We start from the raw sequence: 13,068 nt of genomic DNA on the forward strand, positions 1-13,068 counted from the left end.
CACCACCATTCTTCAACGAATACAAAGGCTGCATTTATCAACTGTACTGGTGGGAATTGACCGCTTGATTTCTTTATAAAAAGGATTCTTTAAAAACATGAGAAGAACCCAAGTTTTGCGAAATGAGACAGGCTACTATCTCCTCAATTTTTACATTTGATGATTTCAAGACCCTTCCTAAAAGCAATCTATGGCTTCATAGTCACAAAAAGAGTCTTTCTCAAATACATATAATAAAATGAGCATCTCTTGCATTAAAAGGACTGTGGGCACTTACTTCAGGAAAGCTGGCATTCATCAAAAGGCAGTTCTGTGAAAACATGCACACAAAGACACACACCTGTACACTACATATCACAGCAGAGCAATATATTTTAAAAATATTTGCCCATTACTAGTTTAAACAATGGGCCGTAAAATGGCTTGGCTATTCCATTGTTTTTTGTTCTTGAAAAGACAGCTTTCTCTTAATGAGCACTTAACAGGTTCAAATGAGCAATGGCAGTAAAGAAAACTTATTAGGACAGCTTTATGAATCAGTTACTGGATTGAAGGTGAATGTTTGAAGTGAACTGGGAACAACGTGCTTTACTGTGCTCTGAAAATCACACACAAGCTAACAGACTAAGAAAAAGGAAAATATGTACTTTTATTCAAAACAGCTCTAGCACTGAAATGTTCAATAACTTCATAGCAAAAGACCACAGTACACGGAAACAATGACAGATAACTGTGAACTGCAGATTGTTCTAAAGAACAGCCTCGTATGCCGCAACTACTTAAACTGATTAAGTGGTGTGGCCTTGCCAACGTGCTAAAACAAACGAAGAAACAAACCAAATAAAACCTAACAAAATCAAAAAACATGACAACTAAAAGCAGTTTCTGGATAAGGTGAGACGCTGGATAAAAGCTCTCTCTGTAATTTGAGAGGCCACGCTCACTAGACTACATTTCTTTCATTTTTAAACACCCAAATCTTCACTCGCGGAAACTTACTGATAATAAAAAATCTATCCCATCATATATCTATATTTCTTCGCGTGGATATTAAAATAAACTATGTTCTGAAATTAAGAGTTAAAATTCCTCCTTTTGTTTTCCATACATATTTGCCTGTATAAATATACTTCGTCATTTTACAAATTACAATATTTATATTAAAGCTTTCGGTCAGCAAACCATCACAGCTTCACATGAACAAACAATTTCTGTGTTTTGGTTCTGCCTTTACATCATTTTTGGAGATAATGAAAACCAGCCCAAATGAGTGACTGCTAACAATATAAACAACACATTTATTTAGAAAAATAAACCGAAAATGCTGCTTGTCTGTTAGAGTTCTCCATGAAGTATAGACAAATGGCTAGAAAATCTGTATGCCAAATACGTATTACAAATGACTTTGTCTCTTTAACAGTAACTGGAACAACAATGTCAGTGTTCAACAGGAACAGATAGGATGTATAATTGAATAGATTAAACTCCTTGCAACAATATGATAAAAAAAAAGGATGCTATTAAAAAAGATTATATCCCCGTTGTAGACACACCTTATCACGTTGATGATTTTTCATATATATACATATATATATGTATGTATATGTATTTATTTAAACCTAAGAAAGGACCATAGTCCTTCCAGTGAAGAGATCCCCATAGTGAAAGATCGCACAAATGTTTTTCTTCAGTTCTAACTTTTATATTCCACCTTTTGGAGCCCCGGCAAAGTACAGCTCGTTGTGGTCAAAAAGCTCCTGGGGCTGTCTGTGCAAATGGTGGCACACACCATTACCCTGATGGAAGTGACAGTGCAAAAACTTGAAGTGCATTGAGATGCAATCTTTGACACCTGAACTTTTTCAAAGTTGGGTGGAGGACAGGAGACAGCATCCTTTGAAGCAGTTTAATGTCACCGATGCCCTGTTCCTGTATGGCTTTCAATATGTACAAGGAATGACAGAGGTCTTCTTTCGCTGTAGACAACAAATTCCCCTGTTACAGTAAATGCATTTATATCCCATTATCACCTACGTGCTTCATTTCTCCTTTTGGCTACATATAGAAATATTTTTGGATGCTGGCTTGAGCCGTGAAAAGCTCATCAATTGTTACTCTGGTTGCTCAGCACAGAACTCAAATGCCAGGTTCAGAGAGCTGTTTCTGAACTGGGGTGAGATCGTTAGTCCTCTATTCTTTGCTCCCACCAAGTGGAAATTTAAGGCTGTGGCTCTTGCCGGGACTCCGCTTGCAGCTATCTGATCTGAGACAGAGGACTCAATGCAAATTTCACCCACGACTCATTGTGCTCTGACTTGAAGGGCTTTCCCATGCTCCATGGAGGGGTGGGTTCCTGGTTACTTTTCAGATCTGGCCTGCAAGAAGTCACAATGATGAATCTAATATGCAAGAAATTAGCGGACGTGCCTCCAGATATAGATATTCCTTCAAGCCTGAAGGTGCTGTGAAAAAGAAGACAAGGACAAAGTTATAAAACCACGACTTTAAAATATAAAGTTAGTAGAAAACAAAATAGTTTTGAATGATTTTTCCACTTTCCAGGAGTTCAAAGTACTGTAATATTCTGGAACTTGACCTCTTACAGTTTATTACTGATACAGGCCTTATTTCTCTGCAGCAGTCAACGGGTTTAACTTCATAACTTTATTTAGAATAACATTAATTTATAGAACCTGAGAAAACGATCATTACGGTCTTGCGTCCTGGACTATATGTGGGTGTTAAAGTGATGAATTTTTGATTATTACCTTTCTTAATCTAGCTAACCCAACAATTCAATTTAACAGTATGCCTAAGAGCTTAAAACCGAACCAGAACTACTGAGATTTTAATATACGAGGAACAAAATATCATGCATTTGAGGAACTTTTAAGACTTCAAATCTAATTTAGCCTATGAATCTGGATTCTATTTTCCATTCTCAAATTAAATAGAAAGTGAAATTCAGCAGGAGGTTATAACCTGACAGATAAGTTTCCTAATCACTAAAATACTATTCAGCATTTTGATTCAGGTCTTTCACCATCTCTTTTTCGGAAATGGCTTTAATTTATATAATGCACTAAAATGATCCTTGAGAAAGAGAATAATACTTCAATCTAATGCTGAGGCTCAGTGTATTTACTTACCAGACAACATAAAGCACTGCAAAAAAGTGGGGCCGTGGGATGCTTACCAGCTGATAGATAAGGCAGAAATTTGGATTATTTTATGAACTCACGTTGTCTGAGGGAAAGAATGAGAAATTCCTCTTCCACCTGTCGTGATTTACAGCTAGAGCTACCCTACTGTGAGGGGAATGAAAATTATTTCTTTACCATTACAAATGGATTTTATAAACCTAGCCTTTCACTCACATCTCCTCTTCTTTCATATCGACTGGACTGCTTTGTTTTGATAAGGATGGGAAAAGAGGTGAGGCAAGACAAGGTGAAGCAAGGCAAGAAAGAAAAGAAAGGAAATAAAATGCGAAGTTGGCATAAATTGAGGCTTTTTTTCCCAACAGTTGAAGCAGTTAGTCAGAAATACTGTCTGGATTGCTGCACCAGCCCAACAATCTAACGGCCACGGTATAATAAATCTATGAGAAAACTGGCTTGGGGTGGCAGAATTTTTTTCTTAATCAACTACACTTTGGCTCACATCATTAATCAAAAAGATGAATATCTTATGTATCCGCTAGCAGTGTATTTTTAAACGAAGGACTCTTCATATCAATGGAAACATATCTATCTTCAGCTATCACAATTTCTTTCTGTAATTGTATCTTGGTCGAATGATTTGTGTATGTTAAAACCTCATAAAAATCACAAAGATAATGGTATCGCCCTAGAATTCAGTTTAACATGAAACAGGATGGATACTGTACAAAAAAGCATGCATGAAAAAGCAATATTAATAATCAAAAGAAATCAATACTGCAAATATTTCTTGTTCTCTGTCAGAAGACAGTTCTTCCTCAAACTTATTTGGAACACAACACAATGCTGAGTAGTTGTAGGTGTAAAGCAATATGTATCTTTTTGCTTCTCTGGGTTGCAGTTCATGAAATTACTTAGTAACATACCCACAAAGACTGAATATTATAGCAGACGTACCTCGATTCCCGTAGGAACTTTCTAATTCAGTCGCCAAATCACATCATTCATTCCCAGTTGTACAACCGTATGACATCCACCTAAATCTCATCAATAGTCTACCAAAGAAGAAAAGTTTGCCTTTTGTTTTTTAATGGTATCTTTGCTAAACTGAACAAACGGCACTGCTAAGAAAAATGTGATGTGTGTCTTTACACAACATAAATAATATATCCAAATTAGAAGATTAAGTGAAGAATTCAGAAGCTGGGCAATGCCCGCATTAAAAATAGAAAAAGCAGTTCCTCTTGCCACCTCAGATGGATGAATGATAAATTAATTAATTAATTGTTGCCCACCATCGTGCAGATGAAGAAGCAAGGCACAGAGAAAATAGGTCAGTTATTGAAGAAATATGTTCTGTTTTTTATTGCTATAGTTTTTACTATTTCGATAGGAGGCTCTATATTCGAACACCCACATTTAATTCGTCATTACAAAATGCCTTCAGCCTTATCAGTATCCTCATGATGCAAACTACCTGACTTTACAAAAGAGCAAGGGCAGAGACAGCCTACAGGAGACTGCTTTCTCACTTGTACCCATTCTTCATCCCTTTCTTTGGCTTGTCAGTCTTAGCCTTGCATCTGCAGCTCCAATATGCAGTTCCAAAAACAGGAACTGAAAGAAATCACTGTAATTGTTTTCCTCACTTAAAACCAGATACTCATACTTCTCAAGTTTACTTTAATTCTATGCCAGTGTTACTCAAATAGTCTTTCAGTCTTCCATTGTTTGTCAGTATCCACTGTTTTTCAGTTTTCTTGAAAACTAAAAAATCACAGATGAAAATTCAGTCAAGAATTTATTCAATTTAAATTCAAGTTCAAATGAAATCCAAATAAGGTACTCAATTTTAACAGAAGAAACAACTTCAAAGTAGAAAGATAATCAAGCTCAATTTATAATATTAACGATTAATAAATGTGCTTTGATTTCGTAGTGGCAGGACAGAAATATGCCAAACAAGTGATAGAGAAGTTATTTATCAAATTTTAATTGACAAGTGCATTGGTGACTGCCAATGATGGCAGAAACTGATACTGTAAATGTGAACTTCTGTGCTATGTCTAGCCCCTTTTATTAAGAAGAAGAGAAAAGATTAGGAATCAGCTTCAAATTCAGTCGAGAGAGAGACTTAATACTAAGTTATATAAACCTCGAATCATTCTCATCTGGACTAATTAAAATCTCCATGATGTGAGCCAAACTTGCACTGACAGCATGAACTGAACATATGCTGTTACCTTGCATAAGCGTGCTGGCGCTCAGAGCACCAGCCAGTCTATGAGCTTCACTCACGTGTTGACAAGTGTGAGAAAAAGCAATCACAGAGCTACAAACCCTCCTGAGTTGCATGTATTTTCTGGATACTGGTAAGCAGTAGCAGCATCTGGTTCAGCTTCTCAGTTACACCTAAAAGATATGGAAATATTTACGTCCAGATATGGAATGTCTGATCTGTTTACATTCAGTTTTTGTTTCAGGTCAGGTGGATTACTGTGCCAATTCCTTCAAAAGAAGGAAGAATTATTGAGAGGGAACAGAATGCTTTTGTAGGCCCTTTCTTGGCTGCCCTCCATGTCCAAAACATATATTCTGTGACCTTCAGAGTATTATTTGAGGTACAAATTGAAGCAATGCATTTCAGAAGACACACATTTTCAGTCACAAGCCAGATAAAAGTGTCTGTGTTTTGTGATTACAGGAACTCTCCAAATGCCAGAACAATGTTTTCACCAGGTGTTTGCTCCTCCATCAACATTTTAACCATATAAGCCACTGTTAGTGTTTTGTTTGTTGGTTTGTTTCTTGCCTGTTTTATAGCACTCTGGAGACATCCATGACAGTAAAGTCTTTAAAACATAAAAAATGCAGAATTTCAACAACTACACCACAACACTTCTTTGTAATCCTTCCGATTTCTTTTTTTTCCCCAAAGCTTCAGAATCTGTGTGACAGAGTTATCCTCCTACCATTTCAGCCTCTAAATAATTTATTTGTCAAACAGAAAACACGAATTCCTAATTGCTGATTGGATTTCTTTTTCTCTCAAAGATTTTAAGAAGATTGTGAATGGCACGCATGCAAATGTAAAACATCTGCAATTATTCATTTCCAGTTTTTTTTCCCTAGCAAAACAGTTTTGTCCATGTTCTGACACCAGTATTAGTTTCTCCAGCAGTCTCATTCTCACTGCCTTGCTGATCTTTTCTTATGGGATTAAGTTATCAAGTCCTGGTGCTCCATCCCCAGGGCTTTCTATCAAAGCAGCTCTAGCAATAGTTCTACAGATCCAGTCCTAAAGACAGATCTGCAGACTGTGTCACAAAGTATATGACGAAGGCATCTCTTAAATGCACTCTTTGCTGAACTGAACACACACTGCTTCAGTCAAGTGTTAATGAAAGTTGGCTGTCTTTGTGTGTTTGCACAACAAAATGGCCATCAGAATATTGGCTTTGAGAGCTGCTGCTACTCAGCTACACATGTATATAACACAGGAGGGCTGCTCCAAAAGTAACGCCTCCTCTTTTACGATGCAGGCCCATGCTATCAGAGGTGACTGCTGGTGAGATGGCAGCAGAGGCTGAACCTTCCTACAAACATTCCATTGCATTTTGTTGGCAGGCCAGCAGATGGCAGCAGAGCTGCAGTTTCCATCGAAATCAGTAGCAGGCCACTGAAAAATCCATGGAAAAAGCACCATGCAAGGAATGCAAGGAGCATTGTCTTTGCCAACTACTGAACAAAACATTGCAGTGTTTTTCTCAGTAATGTCCCAGACATTTCAGATTGGAGAGAAGGAATTTGGGGGACTGACAGTGGCAAATTAAGCCTCTTTTTTTCATCCTCCACAGAGCTAAAATCGGGGTACATTAGGGTAAGCCAGGAGTTCTGCCCAAACCCCAAAGCATTAACTCCAAAGTGCTAAAGTGGAAAGACTGGAAAAGTGGAGAAACTGTTGTTCATGCATCCTGGGAAACTCTAGCAGCTTTGTGCCATGGTAAGAGGCCCTTTCTCCAGCAAGATAAGGACACATCAATTTTGCTAGAGAAGTGAGATCGTGCTTTCTTGGGAAGGAAAAGAAAAACATAAATAAAGTTAAACATTCCTCAGAAATATTTTTGGCTGAGACTTTTTCAATTCACATCTTTAACCTTTTGAAACGTTTTTATTATTTGATTTTTTTTTTTTTTTACATGACTTTTTTTCCATTTACATTCAACATTTTGGTCACTTATCTACTTATCTGTTGGTAAAATGTGTCACTGCTTCAAAACCACGTCTAAAGACAGAATCAGTTATGCCAAGGATGAAGACACAGCTAGAAAGCCTATTTCTTCTTCCATTAGTTTTGGGCTTGTTATGATACAGCCTTCCTGAGACAAGTGCTCACAAAAGAGTTCTGGGAGTGTCTGTTTCTCCATTTTCTCTCCGTTTTCTAGAACTCAGAACAGCTGTGTTCTCAAATCAGGACATTTGGACTCCATTTTCTCTTCCGTCTGACTACTATGCACTGAAAAATCAAGAGTGAATCAAGAGGAAATCAGCTTCTCCATGCTTGTGCATGATACAAGATTTGAGCTATCCTTCTCAAGACACTCACAGATGTCACTTACAGTCAGGATTCTGATGCAGACCTGCTGAAACAGCCAAAGCAAGGTGCATTAAATGCCTGCTTATCAATGCCTCTAGTAGAACGCATTCCTATATCTAAATATGCACAGAAACGTTTATGGACTTTTAATTTTTTGTATATATTCATGTATATTCCATGTATTTAAAATAGATAATTATATATGATTTATGCGATTTATATCATTATATAATTAATGTATTTATAATATGTGCATACATGTATGAATTCTGTTCTTCTTCTACTGACCAGGGTTAACCAAATGCTGGAAAACACTCCCAAGTCTGCCAACAGAGTGCTGTTCACAAGGTCCCATCCAACCCCACAGTTCAAGTGGACAATGCAGTTGTGACAACAGCAGCAGGTGAGCTGCTAAGGTGGAAACTCAACCTTTTCAATGTAACAGCTGGGTAACTTGTGTCTCTATTTTAATCATTTTGCCCTTCTTTTGGCTCTCCTTTTCATGTGAGTCAAAGTATTAGAGTTGGAATGTGTATCTGTGTCAAACGGAGGTAGAGCAGAGATCAGAAGAAGAAAGAGATGCAGAAGATGGCTAAATTCCCAGCAGAATTAACTTTCTGTTTCTAATGATCAGTGAGAAATTAGCCAGTAGCACACCTGAGGAACTGCCAATCGAGGTTTATCCAGCTAGCTTAACACAGGTGACACCAGCAAGCAAGTACTGCAATAAAAATACTAAGCATGAAGTGCCTTTTGCAAAGAGTTGCCCAAGAATTTCAGATCAGTATATACTGCTGGGAGGTTTTTGTCAGGCCTGTAGCTATTTCATCAAGGATTCATGTAAGTATGCTGCCATCATTGCCCTCCACTTCTTGAGGGTGCCTTCATACATTGCAGTTGTTGCAGACACTCAAAGATGTGCAAGGTTTGATAGGTAAAAGAGCAACTCCCTCCTTTTCTGTGACAGTGTTTTGGGTGTTCCTTAAAAAGTCACATTTAATGTGTTAGACTCTTAAGTCAGTCAAGAGAAAGTCAGGAGGGTTTTGTTTTCATTTTCAGAATGTAGATGTTGTTGGTTGTTTTCTTGTTGTTGTTGTTTTTTTTTTTTGCAAAACTAAACGTCTTAAAGAAATACAAATAGTTTGAAAACCATTCTTCCCAGAATACATCTTCCAGTTGACAGGAATAGCATTTCTTATTTAACCTGGAGCTAGAAAGGATGGATAAGGGAACAGGCAGCTCTACATTTTCTTATTTAAAAAAATATATATATGTAGCTGAAAGGAATCGTGTAGTACATAATGTAGCTGTCAATATATCTGGTTTTTTTTTTGTTGTTTTTTGGTCATTTATTGATCTTTCTTGTCTTTCAGATTAATCAAGCAAACCACCAGCTCTGCAGAATTATCCCTACTCTGCAAGCCAAAAATTCTTCAGACACATCAGAAGATATCTGTAATACCTTGGCACAGCCTTTCTCCAGATCAGCCCATGGAGGGCTGAAAAAACTCCTGATTCCAGCTGACAACGAGCTGCTTTCTCACAGACATTCTACAGGAACTGTTCTTGCCTTTGTCATTTGGCACAAGCGTTTTCCTGCAGAAAATTAAACATACATTCCACTGCCAGGAAGATGTGGAGATCACCAACACTGCGTTGCCTCTTTCTCCCCAAACCTGCTGACATGACTGAAGGTCCCAGCACTTGTATGGCATCTTGCTTGACCAATATACTCACATTCACACTCTGCACTATAAAACGAAAGAAGTTTGTGTCGTGGTGCTCGAGAGCAGAGAATCCTGTTCTCAGCTGCCACAGGATGAGGAGCTCACAGCTGAATCTTGGGCAGAAAGCCATCAGGGGAAGAAGGGCCCTGAGGCTCTGCAGCAATGAGGAGGGTGTACTGCAAGTTTGTGCACAGCTCCAGCCATGTGCAACTGCTGTTGAAAAGGCAGGTGTATCAGAGATAAGCACAGTTAATCTGTCCAGGAGGTGTTCAAAGTGGTGCCTTTTCATTTCAGGAATCCTACAAAGCAGATTTTAGAATGGAGTTACGTTGGTGTGACACAGCATGACATCTGAAACAGAACAGAACATTTCAGGGCTTCTTTGGAAGAAAAACAAAGGAAGTGAAGATGACTTCACTGTTTTTACAGGTCTTCTATGGATCACAGAATAGAATCATAGAATCTTAGAATCACTCAGCTTGGAAAAGACCTTAAAGATCATCGAATCCAAGCACGACCCAACCATCCTACCCTAACTCTAACAGCCCTCTGCTAAACCATGTCCTGAGCACCACATCCAAAGGGCTTTTAAGCACAGCCAGGGATGGTGACTCAACCACCTCCCTGTGCAGCCCATTGCAGTGCTTAGCAGCCCTTTCTGTAGAGAAGTGTCTCCTGATATCCAGCCTAACCCTCCCCTGGCACAACTCGAGGCCATTTTCCCTCGTCCTGTCACCTGTCACTGCCCGTAAGTCCAGACTTGAATGAAGCAATGTTTTTTGACAAACTTCATGATAACTTTTTTTCTAATTCATATCTCATGGCGTACAGTGTCACACACAACCAGGTGGGACAGTCAAACACAAGATGAGCAACAAGGCTTATCTCTGCTTAGCCTTTGAGGAACTTTATTTCTCTCAGTCGTCACCTAAGAAATCCCTGATAAGCTTCAGCAGGAAGAGGGGATTGTTTCACAGGCAAGAGACTACCTGAGTTTCTGATCTCGGATCATAAGAAAAATTCAAAATCCTAAAGCATCTCAGTATTAAAACCTTCATCATATCTATCAAATATGCTCAAAGTCTCGGCTCACAAGCATTTGAATCATGTGATTTAGACAAAACTCTACTGGCCATCGACAGGCCATGACCACGTATCAGCAGTTGAGAGGATAATCTCACTTGTGTTGAGTTGGCCTTCAGGAGTAAGGAAATCATCCAACGCACACAGCACTGCTGCATTAAACAGAAACGTGTCCCCTGTTAAGGACTCTGACAACACAATAGACTTGGGAGCAAAGAGAAAGTACAGCCCACCGAATCCATAATTTGGATAATCCCCTTGCAAATAGCTGACAATCAACGTTGTCCAATCACAACAGATTCTTTTTGTTGGTGCTCTGGACTGCTGGAAAGGTGAGGTACATGATTTGGAATTCTTGTCTGGTTAAAATAACAATGAAAAATACAATGGATTTCATTGCCTTTGCAAAGCCAAAAGGAACTGCTTTGGCAAGATGAAACTATTTTCTAAAGATAATGCTGAGAAACCTACTCATCCTTCATATAATTTCTACTTTATTTGAAGTTATTTAGAAGCCTTTTAACTCTTAACGCTAAAGAGGAATCAAGAGGAATGCAAAAGTTTTCAAGTGAAGAAAACTGGAATAGATTTCTTTTATTTCTTGCTTGTATTTACATTTCATGCAAAAAGTTTCCTGGGCAATTAGGTGATAATAACGCCATGACAATTTCTCCAGTAATCGGCTGAAGTAGAATTCCAACCGCCCACTGAATGATCTCTGGGGTGGCCCCTTCCAACCTTCTGTGGTTGTGTCTGCTGCTGTTGTCTCACGACCTGTTGCTCATGGGGAAGATCTGCATGTTGTGCTACCAGGATCGCACAACATTGGCTGGAATGAGGGCAGGTGCAGTGCATGAAGCGTGCCTGCATTGGAGCGCTTGGGCTTTGCCTGAGGAGGTCGCTTGTTGCACCTGTGAACCAACTGTGAAAGGGGTCCTGTGGATTTCAGATCCAACTCTGAGCCTGTGGGCATCATCCAGGAGTTGGTGTAGGGGATGAGGCAAGGGAACTCGGGGTAAGAAATTTAGAAAGCAGCCTGGTAGTATTTCTCCATCAGCAGAGGGGTGGCCAGCAGGGACAGGGAGGTGTTTCTCCCATCTCCTCCTTTATTTCCTTACAGGTGAAATAGATATGTGCTGTACCCTGCCCTTGAATTAAAAAACAAGGACTCTAGTATGGATTTTATGTAGGCCCTGCCCTGCAACGTATGCTGCAGGGAGGAAATGTCCATCCGCCCGAGAGTAGGAAGGCCCTCCAGAGGGACGGACTGAGGCCAGTTGTAGGAGGCTCAACAAGAGCAAGCGCCAGGTCCTGCGCTTTGGACACGACAACCCCGTGCCAGCTTCTCCAGGATTCGGCTGAGGTAGAATTCCAACCGCCCACTGATTCTAGAACGTTGGGGTGGGGGGTTGGAATCTTCTGGACCTGTGACCAGTGCTCTTGCCTCCCCACCCTGTCCGTCATGGTGGAGCAGCCTGGTGGCCCCTATGATGTCATAAGCGGCTGGAATGAGGGGAGGAGCAGTGCGTGCTGCGTCCCTTCATTGGAGCGCTTGAGCTCTGCCTGAGTAGCTCGCTTGTTGCACTTGTGCACCAACTGAGTACCTTTGTTTTTGCATCCTCTTGTGCAGCATCTTGTAGGTAAGCTGAGACAGTGTGGGAGAGACGGGTGGGCAGTGAGGGCTTGAGAAGTGCTGGCTGGCGGAGCTCATAGTATCGTATTGCTTACTCTGGTCCATCAGATGTAATTTTCACCCAGTCCATGCATTCCAAAACAATCCATAAAGGTGGCATTTGTCCCATGGATTTTCCCTCGTCGCCTTTGCTAAATTGTGCAAGCTCACTGACTGCCTGTTTCTCTCTCCTCTCCCCCCTCTGCCTGCTGGTTTGGTGCAGCTTTTGCTCGTGGAAGATCAGAGCAAAGTGACAAGGAACGGCTGCGGATTCAAGGAATTTATCTACCTCGTTCTGATCTCTTGCCAGGTATGTGCCATGTTTTGTCCCCCCACATGCTTTAGCAGCCTGTCGCCCCGTGTTTAGTAACACAGCCTCATCGCCCCGTGTTTAGTAACACAGCCTCATCCAGCTTTGATGGGACATGGGTCCCGTGTGGGTTTTTTGCCCTTCCCCTCCAGCTCAGCCCTCAGAAGGATGCTGTCTGTGGTGCTGTGACCAGCTGGGCTTAAGGAAAGCAATCCCTTAGGCAAAGAGTCCTAGCCCCAGTGCAGCCTTGTGCAGAGCTGCACAACGTGATCCAGGGCCACAAGCATGCGTGCTTCGGCTGTGTGAGTGTGCTGCCCGACAGCTGTGGGGAGCACAGCAGAGATGCAAGCAGAGGAAATCCACGTGCAGGGCTGCGGTGGGTGCTGGTGGTTGGGAGATGAGGGCTGGGGAGCAGATCCACCTCCAGCAATGATTCCTCTCACTGCCCTGCTACTGCGCTGTCACAGTGCCCTGGGCAAATGCACCTGCTGCTTTGTGCCAGAGTCCCCATCTGCTAG

General features: G+C 40.6%; 1 protein-coding gene across 7 annotated transcripts in view; it reads right to left on the minus strand.

The window, feature by feature from the left end:
• Window positions 1-629: 629 nt before the first annotated feature.
• The window catches only part of PRR16 (proline rich 16), a 398,943-nt gene continuing 386,504 nt past the window's right edge, over window positions 630-13,068 (minus strand). For 4 of the 7 annotated variants that reach the window (XM_085212852.1, XM_085212853.1, XM_085212851.1 and 1 more), the window contains one exon: window positions 630-2,462. The gene's annotated coding sequence lies outside the window, so the exon portion shown is untranslated. Of the gene's footprint in view, window positions 2,463-5,404; window positions 5,574-8,834; window positions 9,837-13,068 lie in introns of those variants that run through there. The other 3 variants (XR_014880342.1, XM_085212854.1, XM_085212855.1) reach the window with 2 other exon arrangements.

This window comes from Meleagris gallopavo, chromosome Z (assembly GCF_905368555.1).
Source record: "Meleagris gallopavo chromosome Z, MGAL_WU_HG_1.1, whole genome shotgun sequence".
Taxonomy (NCBI): domain Eukaryota; kingdom Metazoa; phylum Chordata; class Aves; order Galliformes; family Phasianidae; genus Meleagris; species Meleagris gallopavo.